General features: G+C 42.4%; 1 protein-coding gene across 2 annotated transcripts in view; it reads right to left on the reverse strand.

Annotated features, from left to right (window-relative positions):
- Window positions 1-1862, reverse strand: part of LOC112260354 (glycogen debranching enzyme) — a 32279-nt gene extending 30417 nt beyond the window's left edge. Inside the window, exon 1 of one of the 2 annotated variants that reach the window (XM_024435393.2) lies at window positions 1814-1862. The gene's annotated coding sequence lies outside the window, so the exon portion shown is untranslated. The other variant, XM_024435391.2, reaches the window with a different exon arrangement.
- Window positions 1863-15742: the final 13880 nt, after the last annotated feature.

A 15742-nucleotide genomic window follows, 5' to 3' on the forward strand; every position in this document is an offset into this window, starting at 1 on the left:
GTTGCAAAAACCAAGTGCTATGATGAAACTCTCTCTCATGAGGACCGCCACAGGAAAAGAAGACCCAGAGTTACATAGTTACCTCTGCTGCAGAGGATAAGTTCATTAGTTACCAGCCTCAGAAATTGCAGCCCAAATAAATGCTTCACAGAGTTCCAAGTAACAAACACATCTCAACATGAACTTTTCAGAGGATACTGCGTGAATCAGGCCTTCATGGTTGAATTGCTGCAAAGAAACCACTACTAAAGGATGCCAATAATAAGAAGAGACTTGCTTGGGCCAAAAAACATGAGCAATGGACATTAGACGGAAATCTGTCCTTTGGTCTGATGAGTCCAAATTTGAGATTTTTGGTTCCATCCGCCGTGTTTTTGTGAGGCACAGAGCAGGTGAACGGATGATCTCCGCATATTTAGTTCCCACCGTGAGACAAGATGGCTGGCACACTTAACCAACATGGCTATCACAGCATTCTGCAGTGATTCACACCTCCAGTCTGTGTAAGAGCGATTTGACCAAGAAGGAGAGTGATGGAGTGCTGCATCAGATGTCCTGGCCTCCACAATCACCCGACCTCAACCCAATTGAGATAGTTTGGGATGAGTTGGATCGCAGAGTGAAAGAAAATCAGGCAACAAGTGCTCAGCATATGTGGGAACTCCTTCAAGACTAGGAATTCCAGGTGAAGCTGGTTGAGAGAATGCCAAGAGTGTGCAAAGCTCTCATCAAGGCAAAGGGTGGCTACTTTGAAGAATATAAAATATGTTTTGATTTGTTTAACACTTTTTTGGGTTACTACATGTTTCCATATGTATTATTTCATAGTTTTGATGTTTTCACTATTATTCTACAATGTAGAATAGAGTAAAATCAAAGAAAAACCCTTGAATACGTAGGTGTGTCCAAACTTTTGACTGGTACTGTATTTCCACATCCAGTTTAAATTTGGTCCATATCAACTAAATCGAGAAGATTTAAGTTTTAAGTCCTTTTAGTTCACTGCAAGTATCCAACGGCTTCTCTCGCATACAACGCACACTGTCAACATACCTCTACTTGATGTTGCACAGCGCATGTGTCCATATTTAAGAGCAATTCATATTCATAACGTCCAGCACCAGACCAGTGTTTACATATGTGAAACCAGCACGTTTCTATGATCTGTGGTTAAAAAAATAAGGCCATAAAAATACATATTTTCTGTGACATTGCAGGGTAGGATTAGAAGTAAAACACTGATTTTCAAAGGGTATTTTCTTTCTCCCTATGTCACTGTGAATCTCAGTGTATAAAAATCACTGTTTAAAAAAAAAAAAAGATTAACTACCATGTCATCAGGTATAACTTTTTAACTTCAATTTGTTTCTCAAAAAGTTAGATGCGCCTGTCACGTATACTGACACTGGTATTGTGGTGGGGATAATGAAAACGAGGTTGACAAGTGGTGGACTTGCCCTTTAACTCATAACTCATTCTCGTTTAGGTCGAGAATTTAGTCGGTTAAAAAGGCCAACAGAACTATTTAAAATGCTCGGTCTACCGTGTGCAGTCTGTCTGTCCCTATATAAGGACCAAACAGGCAACTTGCTTCGTTTGTAAACAAATGTGTCGTTCTGGGACGAAAAAAAGCTGGCTCTGCAAGATGCGCACACAGTACACCAAGTAGTGTTGAAGCATTATGGTTAGCTTACAAACTGTCAAAAAAGCAAACGTTATGCATCTGTTACATCCAACTTCAAATACCCAAACCATCGTGAAGAGTCGCTTGAGTGTCACTTGTAAAGATAAGAGTTTACAGGCTTAATTGTACCTAGTTTCAAAAAGAGGCTTCGCATCTGAGGGGGAGGTATCAATGTTGCATGAACCTTTACCCCGACTACCGTACATTTACGAATACAAGATTTCTTTATTATAATTTCTTGTAGACAGATGCAGTGCGAGTTATATCCGTTTGGCAACATTAGATATGGTTACTACATAGCACAATTCGTCTTAATCACCAAATTTTGCAATGCAAAACACTAACTAAGAAGTGATACACGATAAAATCGTGAACAAAGCTGCGCTGCTTTTACATGAACGGGACATGTGTTACGCAATAGTGCGGTCTATTTAATCATGTAGTAAATATGTACTATTTTCTGCAGCTCTTTTCATACTACAAGATCATTTCCATTTTGACTTAGAGCTGACTTTGCCTGACAGACTGTGTCATCATCTGATAAAGATGTATGTAATCATAGGACAAAATGTTTTTGCCCCACGTAAGCCATACAATAAAACACTAACATCCCATGTTATTGTAGCATTCCACCTTTCTACTAAAACTAATCAGTACTCGGTGGGTAGACTAATATATTTTCAGCAACTGAATTAACATATATAGCTATATATATGCAAAATATGTTTTTTTAATTTAAAAAATCATTGCAATCACTTAAATTATCGTGTTTTTTTTGTTTTTTGTAAATTTGTATTATTTACACTGGGATTGTATGATTATGATCTTACGATCATTCAGTGCATAAATATAAATAATATATTGTATGTATTATAAACACTGATAGTGTTATTTATATCAGCTGAGCTGAGTGTTAGGATTGGATAAATACAGATATTTGGAATTTCTCATTTTCCACCACCATAAACATGTAATTTCTCATGGAAGAATGGTGTCACATCTCTCCAATAGGGTTCCAGACACTTGTAGAATCTATGCTAAGGTGCATTGAAGCTGTTCTGGCAGCTCGTGGTGGCCCAACGCCCTATTAAGACACTTTATGTTGGTGTTTCCCTTATTTTGTCAGTTACCTGTAGATCAGCACACAGTACAATGACCACAATACGAGGAAGGCTTCTCACGTGCATTATATCTAACTACATCTGCTACAATGTATCCAGATAACTGGCTAATCCAGTCGATAGTTGATAAAAGGCCCCACAGTATGGTGTTGTTCGCTTGGTAACAATGTAATGAGTGCAAATATAATCTTCTTCAGGGCATGCTTGTCTGCATGTTCACTGTCAATCATAGGCATTAGCGCCACCGTCAGTGCAGGAGAAGTCTATACAAGCATTCCACATTTCCACTCATACCCATCCCAGCAGCATGCCACCCTGCATCCCACTTCTGACTTGTCCCTGAAGTTATGCAGGGTTGGTCCAGGTCAGTCTCTGGATGGGAGACCTGAAGCTGATGGAAGTGGTGTTGGAGGGCCAGGAGGAGGCTCTCTTTCCTCTGGTCAAAAGAAAATAAAAAATCCCAAACACCCAGGGCAGTGACTGGGGACATTGCCCTGTTTAGGGCATGTCTTTCAGATGGCATGTTAAACAGGTGTCCTGACTCTCTGTGGTCACTAAAGATCCCATGGCACTTATTGTAAGAGTAGGGGTGTTAACCCCGGTATCCTGGCTAAATTCTACATTTGGCCCTCTCTTACGATGTGCGCTGAGAGTTGGGAAGAAAGTTCAGGGAGTGAGTGTTTTAATAAACAAACGTAACATAATACAAAATAAGAAAATACGAACGCAGAGACATGACACAGAAACAATAACGCCTGGGGAAGGAACCAAAGGGAGTGACATATATAGTTGAAGTCGGAAGTTTACATACACTTAGGTTGGAGTCAGTAAAACTTGTTTTCAACCACTCCACAAATTTCTTGTAAACAAACTATAGTTTTGGCAAGTCGGTTAGGACATCTACTTTGTGCATGACACAAGTCATTTTGCCAACAATTGTTTACAGACAGATTATTTCACTTATAATTCACTATATCACAATTCCAGTGGGTCAGAAGTTTACATACACAAATCAATTGGAGGTGTACCTGTGGATGTCTTTCAAGGCCTACCTTTAAACTCAGTGCCTCTTTGCTTGACATCATGGGAAAAATCAAAAGAAATCAGCCAAGACCTCAGAAAAAAAATTGTAACCTCCATAAGTCTGGTTCATCCTTGGGAGCAATTTCAAAACGCCTGGAGGTACCACGCTCATCTGTACAAACAATACTACGCAAGTATAAACACCATGGGACCACGCAGCCGTCACACCGCTCAGGAAGAAGATGTGTTCTGTCCCCTAAAGTTGAACATACTTTTATGCGAAAAGTGCATATCAATCCCAGAACAGCAAAGGACCTTGTGAAGATGCTGGAGGAAACAGGTACAAAAGTATCTATATCCACAGTAAAACCTCGACATAACCTGAAAGGCTGCTCAGCAAGGAAGAAGCCACTGCTCCAAAACAGCCATTAAAAAGCCAGACTATGGTTTGCATCTGCACATGGGGACAAAGATCGTACTTTTTGGAGAAATGTCCTCCGCTCTGATGAAACAGAAATAGAACTGTTTGGCCATAATGACCATTGTTATGTTTGGAGGTAAAAGGGGGATGCTTGCAAGCCGAAGAACACCATCCCAACCGTGAAGCATGGGGGTGGCAGCATCATGTTGTGGGGGTGCTTTGCTGCAGGAGGGACTGGTGCAATTCACAAAATAGATGGCATCATGAGGTAGGAAAATGGTGAATATATTGAAGCAACATCTCAAATGGCTATTCCAAATGGACAATGGCCCCAACCATACTTCCAAAGTTGTGGCAAAATGGCTTAAGGACAACAAAGTCAAGGTATTGGACTGGCCATCACAAATGCCTGACCTCAATCCTATAGAAAATGTGTGGGCAGAACTGAAAAAGCGTGTGTGAGCAAGGAGTTCTACAAACCTGACTGAGATACACCAGCTCTGTCAGGAGGAATGGGCCAAATTTCACCCAACTTAATGTGGGAAACTTGTGGAAGGCTACCCGAAACGTTTGACCCAAGTTAAACGATTTAAAGGCAATGCTACCAAATACTAATTGAATGTATGTAAACTTCTGACCCACTGAGAATGTGATAAAAGAAATAAAAGCTGAAATAAATCACTCTACTATTATCCAGAGTTTCACATTCTTAAAATAAAGTGGTGATCCTAACTGACCTAAGACAGGGAATTTATAATAGGATTAAATGTCAGGAATTGTGAAAAACTGAGTTTAACTGTATTTGGCTAAGGTGTATGAAAACTTCCGACTTCAGCTGTATAGGGAAGGTATTCAGGGAAGTGATGGAGTCCAGGTGAGTTTTACCAGGGAGAGGAATGAACTAAGGTCTGCGTAACGTTGGTGACAGGTGTGCGCCATAACCAGCAGCCTGGTGACCTAGAGGCGGGAGAGGAGCACACGTGACAGTGCCCCCTCCCCGACGCGGTTGGCTCCAGCCGCAGGACGCCAACCAAAGGGATGTTCCTGAGGATCAGGAGTGAACCGCTCACCCCTGCTGATGCGTGGGATCCTGACCGGCTGAGGCAGGGGAGCCTGTCGATCCGGCTGACGCATGAGAGCCTGATGAGCCGGTGGAAGCAGGGGAACCTGGCTATCTGGCGAAGGCATGAAAGCCCGAGAGCCGGTGGAGGCAGGGGAGCCTGGCAATCTGCCTGAGGCATGAGAGGCTGTAGGGGCTCCCAGGTCCAACGTCATTCCCACCAAAAAACAAAAAATTAAATAAAATACACACATAAATATATATAATAAATAAATAATAATAAATAAATAAAAACACTCCCTGATGCTTCCCTTAGGTGAGGCATCATTCTGTAACGATGTGCGCTGAGAGTCGGGAAGCAAGTTCAAGGAGTGAGTGTTTTAATAAATAAACGTAACATAATACAAACCAAGAACACACGAACAACGCACAGACGTAACTCAGAAACAGAAACAATAACGCTTGGGGAAGGAACCAAAGGGAGTGACATATATAGGGATGGTAATCAGGGAAGTGATGGAGTCCAGGTGAGTTTGATGACACGCAGGTGCGCATTATGATGGTGACAGGTGTGCGCCATAATGAGCAGTCTGGTGACCTATTGGCCGGAGAGGGATCACATGTGACACCCTCATAGACACTTAATCATCCCCAGCTTTCAATTGGTTCATTCTTCTCTCTGGTAACTATTCCCAAGGTCATTGCTGTAAATTAGAATGTGTTCTCAGTCAACTTACCAGGTTGAATAAATAAAATAACATCATCAGTGTCTAGACTAATAGATTTTCATAAGTGAACATGTCATTATAAATACAGCACAGTAGACTATTGTCACAATCGTCTGAATGAATTGACCAAGGCGCAGCGTACTTAGAGTTCCACATGATTAATAAATATGAAACTCACCAAAAACAATATAGACGAAAACGAAACTTTCTGGGCTGCTCACAGGCAGCTACACAAAAAAACAAGATCCCACAAAAAAAACAGTGGGAAAAGGCTGCCTAAATATGATCCCCAATCAGAGACAACGATAGACAGCTGCCTCTGATTGGGAACCATACCAGGCCAACATAGAAATGAAAAAACTAGACTACCCACCTTAGTCACACCCTGACCTAACCAAAATAGAGAATAAAGGATCTCTAAGGTCAGGGAGTGACAACTATAGGCAAAATATGTGTTTTTATTTATAAAATCTATGCAAAATAGTAAGAATTAATCATGTTAAAATATATAGTGTTATTTACACTGGAATCGTATGATCATGATCATGATTCAATGCATTGATTAGCATACAGAGATGGGTTATATGTATTATATCAGCTGAGCGAAGTGTTGTGATTGGGTAAATACAGATATTTGAATACTGAATGTAAAGTGTAAAGGGGAAAACGTTTTAAAGGCAGTATAGGCTTTGACACTTTGGTAGACATCATATTGCGGTGTGTGAAACAGGCTACCAGTCTTTTACATGAATATCTTCCACTGCTTCTTGTCCAAACTGAATAATGAATGTGTATGGTGTAAGATAGGCAGATATGTGCTATGTATTTTATAGGCAATTGGGCTTTGACATTTCGGTGATAAGACAGATCGCAGTGGGGTGTAGACTGTACTATACTGACTCTGTTTTACCAATCTTTCATTGAGAGTATTTGAACTTTTTGTATTGTTTGTTGGTTTGGCAATGCCACTGTCAGCCAGAGAAATATGCTGAGAAGGATTATCACCACAGCAAGCAAGGTACTTGGAGTCAAACAGACAGGCATGGATGAGATCTTTAAGGTCAGGGCCCTCCGCAAGGCTCACAAAATCATTTTAGACCCAAGCCAATCCCTGTTCCCGGACTTTGAAATACTCCCCTCTGGGCGCAGGTATAGGGCACCCCTCAGCAGGAAAAACAGAACCAGACAATAATTTGTGCCAGGTGTGATATCCCTCCTAAATAGCTCGGGCTAATGTTCCTATCGACTCAGTAAGACCAGCAGGCTAGTCTTTATTATTTTTATTTAATTTTATTTTTTAAATGTTTTATTGGTATGTAACTGTTATGAAAGTTGTATTGTCAATTTTGTTTTGTATTTAAATGCCACTTTAAACGTGTATATGACACTACAACTAAATTTCCCCATGGGGACAATAAAGTCAGTAAGTAAGTAAGTGTGCACCAGTTGTCTACATGAGTACTGTAACTAAGGAAACCACAGCACAATATAATTACTGTAAAGTAAAAAGCACTAGGATGGCCAGGCTCCAGATCTGAATGTGCTTTAGCCAACTCCTCTCAATATACATTTTGCCATTCAATTAAATGGCGTGCATGAATCCTATGAAAAACAATACGCTGACTGGAGTTGGCTTAAGCAGATCTGGGACCAGGCTACAATCACGATGCTGGCGTGAGATTATCGAACAACTAACTTGATTAACCCTCAAATTAAACTCACCAGCAACCGAATGCACCAGAGGTCCCTAGGGTGGTTCTGGCTGAGCCAGGCTCCGTAAACACTCAGCCCATAGCAGGAGAAGAAGCCCACGGAGTAGTTGGTGACAGCAATGGTCGCCATTACAATCAATGCAGCAGTCAACTGCCTGTCAGGAACAGTAAAAAACAAAAAAAGACCACTCTATTTGATCGACAAGTTACCTCTGTGTTTTGAGCTGCCAATCTACATGCCTGGTAATTATCATAGCATGATAGAGAACCAGAGCAATATGATGAATATCAATGGGTATTATGTTGTACCTTATGTAGTAACAACATTGTAAAGCAAAGGAGTTGGGGGAAATGCTAGGCCTATGTGGTTCAACTTGTCTCAATGTTCTATACGGACTGGCAGAGGCCCATGTGTGGGCGGTGTTGTACGGTTACAGTTAGTGGAGAGATGCTGCCATTTTGCATCCATCCATCCATTTAAATCAGGCTAGTCAGGAAACAGGAACAGTACATGATTCACCCATGGCTGATAAAGACATTGGATCTCATTGGTTTAGGTGTTAAAAGACTGTTATGCACTCTTGATCCCATAGGGAGCAGCCAGGTCATGTTGAGGGCCATGTTAACTATCCAGGACAGGTAGACACCGCACAGTAGCACAGAGAGGGTCCACCTCCGGAGGAATAGAAGAAGAAAAATGTTGGTGTCAGAAGAACACACATTCTACTGTAGCTACCAACATCAAAACTGTTTCAATACCTACATAATAATACAATGTTCATTTCTAATAAATGAATTACTGCACTCCATTGTCTACATGTTGACACTACAGTAGGATGGTGGCCTAAAATATGTAATAGAGTAGATGACAGTACAATACAATAGAATAGTAGGCAGATGGATGGCTGCATGGTTGGATTATCTGATATAGGCAGGCCAATAGTTGTGTGTCCATACCCTCTGTAGATCAAGGAGATGATATACATGACCATGAGGGCCAGCCAGGTGTAGATAAGCCCCCAGATGGAGAAGGTCCATCCGGACGGAGTTATGTCAGTCTCATACTTCCTGGAGATGTTCCCTGTACTCCAATGGAATGGTCCTACGAGAGAAAGTGTAGCAAAACAAGTGCATTGTAACAGATGCAAAACTACAGTAGAAGTTTCTGTGTCAGTAAGTTATATTTTCTGAAGCAAGTTTATGTCATGCTGGGGGGACTTCTGCTTTTACATTTGTGCCTCTACTTCCAAAGTAATAACTTAATATTACCATATTAACAGAATGATGACATTGGTATCATTGCCCAACATCTTTGGTTTCTTGCCCAAACATTTACTAGAAGAAGCCATCACATAGATAGTTGCAGCATATGATAGCACTTTATTACACACTGAGTTCAAAGTTACATGATAAACTCACTCACCCTTTCCAGCACCTGCCATGGCATTTATTGCCAAAGCAGAAATGTAGATCAGCACAGACAGTGTAATGACCACAACACGAGGAAGGCTTCTGTCCTCCATTGTACCTATCTCACTTCAACAGCTCAAATGTAGGCCTGTCTAGATAACTGGCTGTCCAGTCAATAGTTGACTATGTGTTAAGAGAATTCTGTTCTCAATGTTCTTAAACGGAACTTTAATTAATCTACTCAGTCTGCAACCCAGAGTTTGTAAGGTTCTGGTTTAAATGAAGCAGACGGAGACCAAGTTTTCAAGAGTCAGATTCTTTATTCACAAGAGATCTGAATATCATACAATGCACATAGCCTTTTATACCTTACACATTTGTTTATGACATACACTTTATAAATGCCCCTCTCATCTAACTCTGTCACAATGTTCAACTTCGATAGCTCCTTCTGTCTAACCGGGTTCCTCTATCTACATGTCTGCAACTGACAAGTCGAGCTCAAAACAGGACACCTCTGTGGTTTCCCAGTGCCTGACTTACTTTTCTTCTCAGAGCACAGTCTAGTCTATAATGTCAGAGTAATAGACCAAATTGTTTCCTGCAAAATCCACACAAACATGTTCCATCCTATAATTGTCAATATTTCTCTAATCTACTTTGAAACACACACACACACATGTTAAATGTCCCCTTCTATTATTTAGCATTAACTCAATAAACAAATGCTATGTACAAGTCTTCTCCAAATGGTCATTGCTTATCATATTCTGCAACATGTTTCTTAATCTACTACAAGCCTAAGGGTTTCTCCCCTCCCTGGGTGGGGAGATCTCCTTCCTGTTATTAGTTTCACAGTTGTCACACTACATTGAGTGGTTGTTTTAACTTTTAGCCCTTAACTTATATAATTTCTAAATCACCTTGAAAGTCCTCAGTGTTCTGTAACAAATCTAATGAGTGGAAAAATGCTAGTCAGCGTTATCACTGTTAATCATCGGCATTACTAGCACCACCTGCTGTGCAAGAGTAGTCTATACAATCCAAAATATTTAAACTAAAATGGTTATCATGTTACGGTTTTCTTCCGTCGAAAGAGAGTCGGACCAAAATGCAGCGTGGTTAGTTAGATACATGTTTAATAGCGAAGAAAAAACGAACAAAACAAAAACAACAAACGTAACGTGAAAACCTAAACAGTCTCTCTTGTGCTAACACACACAGAGACATGAACAATCACCCACAAAACTCTCAAAGAATATGGCTGCCTAAATATGGTTCCCAATCAGAGACAACGAGAATCACCTGCCTCTGATTGAGAACCACCTCAGGCAACCATAGACTTTGCTAGAACACCCCACTAAGCCACAATCCCAAAACCTACGAAAAAAAACCATACATAAACACAACACAAAATAAACCCATGTCACACCCTGGCCTGACCAAATAAATATAGAAAACACAAAATACTAAGACCAGGGCGTGACATATCAGTTATTCTCACAGTCTAATGATACATCTAGAAACTATTTGTAATAGAGGAAAATATTTTTTGGTAGAAATGTGAGTTAGCAAATCAAACTACAAATTGATGTTATGGTATTGTAACGGGAACAGGTGGGTGCGTGTTTATCACTATCTGGCCAAGTTGCAAAGTCAGAAGCCCCGCCACCTCGGCTTCCCGAGAACCCTGCTTACATCCTCCAAAATGCTTCGTTGGAGGGTCAGGAACCTGTCGGGCGTTTCTCTCCCAGTGCTCCCTCATCTTCGAGATGCAGCCCTCGTCCTTCCCCTCGGACCACTCGAAGATAGCATATCTCATAGCGCTAATGTCCAGGAGACATCGAGGACTCCTTGGCTGCAGTGGGTATACATCCTTCTGCCTCCCCTGCCAGCGCAGGGTTCTTCTTTGTGGAGAAGGACAAAACCCTGCACGCGTGTATCGACTACCGGGGCCTCAATGACATTGAGGCACCCGTGCACCTACTACCACTCATCGCCTCGGCTTTCGAGCCGCTCCAGGGGCCACTATCTTCTCTAAGTTGGACCTGCGAAATGCCTATCACCTGCCATGTATACGGGAAAGTGACAAGTGGAAGACAGCCTTCAACACTGCTAGCGGACACTATGAATACTTGGTGATGCCATTCGGTCTGACCAATGCTCCTGCTGTGTCCAGGCCCTGGTTAATGACGTTCTCCGGAACATGTTGAACCGGTTCGTGCTTGTCTACCTTGACGACATCCTTATCTTTCCCCGCTCGGCTCAAGAACACGTGCTCCACGTCCGACAGGTCCACCAGCGTCTCCTGGAGAACCAGCTTTAAAATGCGAATTCCATCTCTCCACCATCTCCTTCCTTGGATACATCCTCGCTGCTGGGAATATGGAGATGGATCCTGGAAAGGTAAGAGCGGTGGTGGATTGGCCCCAACCCAAGTCCAGAGTGCAGCTGCAACGCTACCTAGGATTTTCCAATTTCTATCACTGTTTTATCCGAGGTTACAGCACCTTGGCTTCCCCCCTCAGCACTCACCTCTCCCAAGGTTCCGTTCGCGTGGCCCCCAGCTGCTGACCGGGCTTTCCTGGACCTTAAGCACCGCTTCACCACAGCTTCCATATTGATCCATCTGGACCTGTCCCGTCAGTTTGTGGTGGAGGTAGATGCGTCGGATGTCGGAGTGGAGGCTGTCCTGTCCCAGCAATCTGCCCTGGACCTTATTAAGCTGCATCTCTGTGCCTTCTTCTCTGATTGTCTTAATGCCACTGAGAGAAATTATGATGTGGGGAATCGCTAATTACTTGCGGTGAAGAAGGTATTGGTGTTGTAGAGACACTGGTTAGAGGGAGCGGAACTTCCATTCATAGTGTGGACGGACCACAAGAACCTGGAATATCTCCGCACTGCCAAGTGTCTCAACTCCCAGAGACAATCCTACTCACCTCATACCTGGCGGCAACCCTCGACTGGGGAATAGAGAACCAGGTCCGTGAGGCGCAGGGGGGGCAGCTAAACAAATGTTTGTCGCAGATTCTACCCACTACCCGGTCCTGGAATGGGCTTATTTCTCCATGCTTGCCTGCCACCCTGGCTCCTGTCGGACCCTGGCCTTTGTGCGACAGCGCATTTGGTGGCCCACCATGGTCCCTGACGTCTCTGCATTCGCCGCCTGCACTGTCTGTCCTCAGAACAAGACTCCTCGGCAAGCTCTGGCTGGCCTCCTTCAACCTTTTCCTGTCCCCCCCCTTCCCTGGTCACATATATCCCTGGACTTCGTCACTGGTCTCCTTTTGTCTGATGGCAACACCACTATCGTTACTGTGGTGGACAGGTTTTCCAAAGCCGCCCATTTCATTCTTCTCCCCAAGCTACCTTCTGCCAAGAAGACAGCCCAGCTCATGGTGCAGCACGTCTTCACGATCCATGGACTTCCGGTTTACACGGTCTCTGACCGTGGTCCTCAGTTGCCGTCTCAGTTCTTGAAGGCATTCTGCACCCTCATAGGGTCTTCGGCCAGCCTGTCCCCCGGGTTTCATCCTCAATCCAACGGCCAGTCGGAGCGTGCCAATAAGGACCTGGAGACGACTCTTTGGTGCCTCTTCTTGGCCAACCCCAACACCTGGAGCCAGCAACTCATGTGGGTAGAGTACGCCCGGAACACCCTTCCCTGCTCGGCCACTGGGCTCTCGAGTGCTCTGTGCGTTATCAACCCCCGGTCTTCCCGGAGGGAGAGGTCAACATACCCTCGGACCAGATGTCCGTCCACCGATATCGGCATCCCTGGAAGAGAGCTCGGTCCACTCTTCTCAAGAACACCTCCAGGTATCGTCAACAGGAAGACTGCCACCGGACCCCGGCTCCCCGCTATCGCCTTGGGCAGAGGGTATGTCTGTCCACTTGGGATCTGCCCCTCCAGGTAGAGTACTGCAAACTTTCCCCCAGTTTTATCGGCCCTTTCCCCATCCTCAAGATCCTTAGCCCCTATGCTGTTCATCTTCTGTTGCCCGACACCCTCCGTATGCATCCCACGTTTCATGTATCAAGGATTAAACCTCTGTCTCACAGTCCTGTCTCCTCTTTCCCTCTGCCGTTCTGTACCTCTTGACACTGCCCTGGATTACTGACCCCTGCCTGCCCTGAGCCTGCCTGCCGTTCTGTACCTTAAGACCCTGCCCTGGATTACTGACATCTGCCTGCCCCCGAATTTTGTAAATAAACTTTTGTTATTTCGAACTGTCTGTATCTGGGTCTTATCCGGATGTCTGACAATAGGTGAACTCCAATCAAGTTGTAGAAACATCTCAAGGATGGTCAATGGAAACAGGATGCACCTGAACTCAATTTCGAGTGTCATCCCAAAGGGTCTGAATACTTACGTGAATAAGGTATTTCTGTTTTTTATTTTTAAGACATTTGCAAACATTTCCAAAAAATCTGTTTTTGGTTTGTCATTATGGAGTATTGTGTGCAGATTGATGAGGAAAAATATATAATTTAATACATTTTAGAATAATGCTGTAAAGTAACAACATGTGGAAAAAGTCAAGGGGTCTGAATACTTTCCGAATGCACTGTAATATTCCAGCATTTTGGATTTGAGATCAACTGTCACCTTTAATTTGAGGGTATTTTCGTTCATATCTTTTTTTACCGTTTAGAAATGAAAACACTTTATGTACACAATCTAATTCCCTGATTTTAAGGTGTCGTAAGTATTTGGACAAATTCACTTATAGTGTATTACGTTTAGTAAAAAGCTTAGTATTTGATCCCATATTCCTAGCACACAATGACTACATTGTTTAGGTTGTGTTTCAGATTCAATTGTGCCCAGTAGAAAGGAATGTTCAATAATGGATCGTGTCAATTTGGAGTCACTTTTATTGTAAATAAGAATAGCATATGTTTCTGAACACTTCTAAATGAATGTGGGTGCTACCATGAAAAAAATGGTAACCTCCCCTGTTATTGGTAACGGTGAGAGGTTAGCATGTTTTGAGGGCATGGTCTTTGTGCATCTGTAACTCATTTAAATTGGGGGACTAGATGCATAAAGTGCTTTCATTTCTAAACCTAAAATAAAAGGTGACTTTCTGTACTGTTGCCTCGCATACAACATTTGATCTCAAATCCAAAACGCTGGAGTATAGAGCCAAATTAAACGTTTTCGCTTCACTGTCCAAATAAATACACCAGGGAGTGTATGTCGAGTCAACATTTCTTCAAATTGTAATTGTAATTTTATTTTGAGATCTGCGTTTTGTGGTAAATGGCAATCCAAGCCCGACAGCATACAATCAATAACATATATTTTGTGTGATAATCCTGTATGTGTTGTGTTCCATATCCATTACCTAGTACAGGTCTCCATTGACTCTGCCCTACCCAAGAGCCTGGTTGATACAGTACGGCATCACATTACTGCATCAGATGAGGTCATCCAAAACCATGATTATACTGCAGTTAGTCAATCAACAACCAAATATTTAATCGCATAGGTATAACCATGGTTTTAAATCTGATTATTGATGATGCAAATATGTTCTATGCAGTAAAGGCTTTAGCTAATCCACTCCCTGTACTCCATGTCATGTGCTTAAGAGACTGGCTTTACTGCCAATCTTCAGTTATGAACATTCTATCATTAATAAACTCGAGGAGAACAGAGGATTAGTTCCGGATTTGATCACCCTCACAGCTATCCTCCAATCACAATTATGCACATTTGGGAACTTTTTTTGCTAAAAAAAAGACGTTTTTTGTTCGTCCAGAAGAAACCAGTGAAGATAGTACAGTTGTTTAGTAATGAGTTTAGAAACTCTGTGAAACCAGTCTGTCAAAAGTTGATAGCTCATGCCTAAATTCTCAAACAATAATTCCAACCACAAAACGGGCCTAGCTAACATCTAAATATGAGTTTTTTAAACTTTGTTATACATTCTAATTCTATTTGAGGCTCAACAAATGTTAATATTATTTCTGTCACGAACTGGCTCAAAGCACGTAACATACAAGGAGACAACATGGAGATAGGGAATAACAAAATATATTTATTTAACTAAAGTAAACTAAATATAATTAACAATGGTGTGTGTGTAGTCAGTAATCAGTAGTGTAAGTGAGTGGTTGCGTGCATAAATGTGATAATGAGGGGTGTTGAAAGGTGCCAACGCAAACAACCACAAACAACCAAAAACAGCCACAAAAACGCCACAACCAAAATCTGTGTCTGCATGGAGAGAGTCTCCTCAATGCTCAGTAAACAACGGACCTGATCAGACAGCTCAGAGCTTCTGCTCATTTCTGTCCATAAGAAACAAATGGATTGGTGGAAGAGGCAGGGCAGGCCAGGAGCAAGGAAGGAGGGTGTGGTCAAGCAAGGCATCCCCCGAGGCTAGATGCCCTAAGGCGTAGATTAGTTTCACCTTTTTCTTTTCCCGACATGAGTTTGTGGTGTTTACTTTTTTTTTTTAATTATTTTTTATTTTAAAATAATAATAATAAAACATTTAAAAAACGTCATTAAAATTATAGCTCACAACTGTGCAGGGGGAGAGGGGTGGGGGCGCTAAGGAGTGCATTC

Source organism: Oncorhynchus tshawytscha, linkage group LG10 (assembly GCF_018296145.1).
Source record: "Oncorhynchus tshawytscha isolate Ot180627B linkage group LG10, Otsh_v2.0, whole genome shotgun sequence".
NCBI lineage: Eukaryota > Metazoa > Chordata > Actinopteri > Salmoniformes > Salmonidae > Oncorhynchus > Oncorhynchus tshawytscha.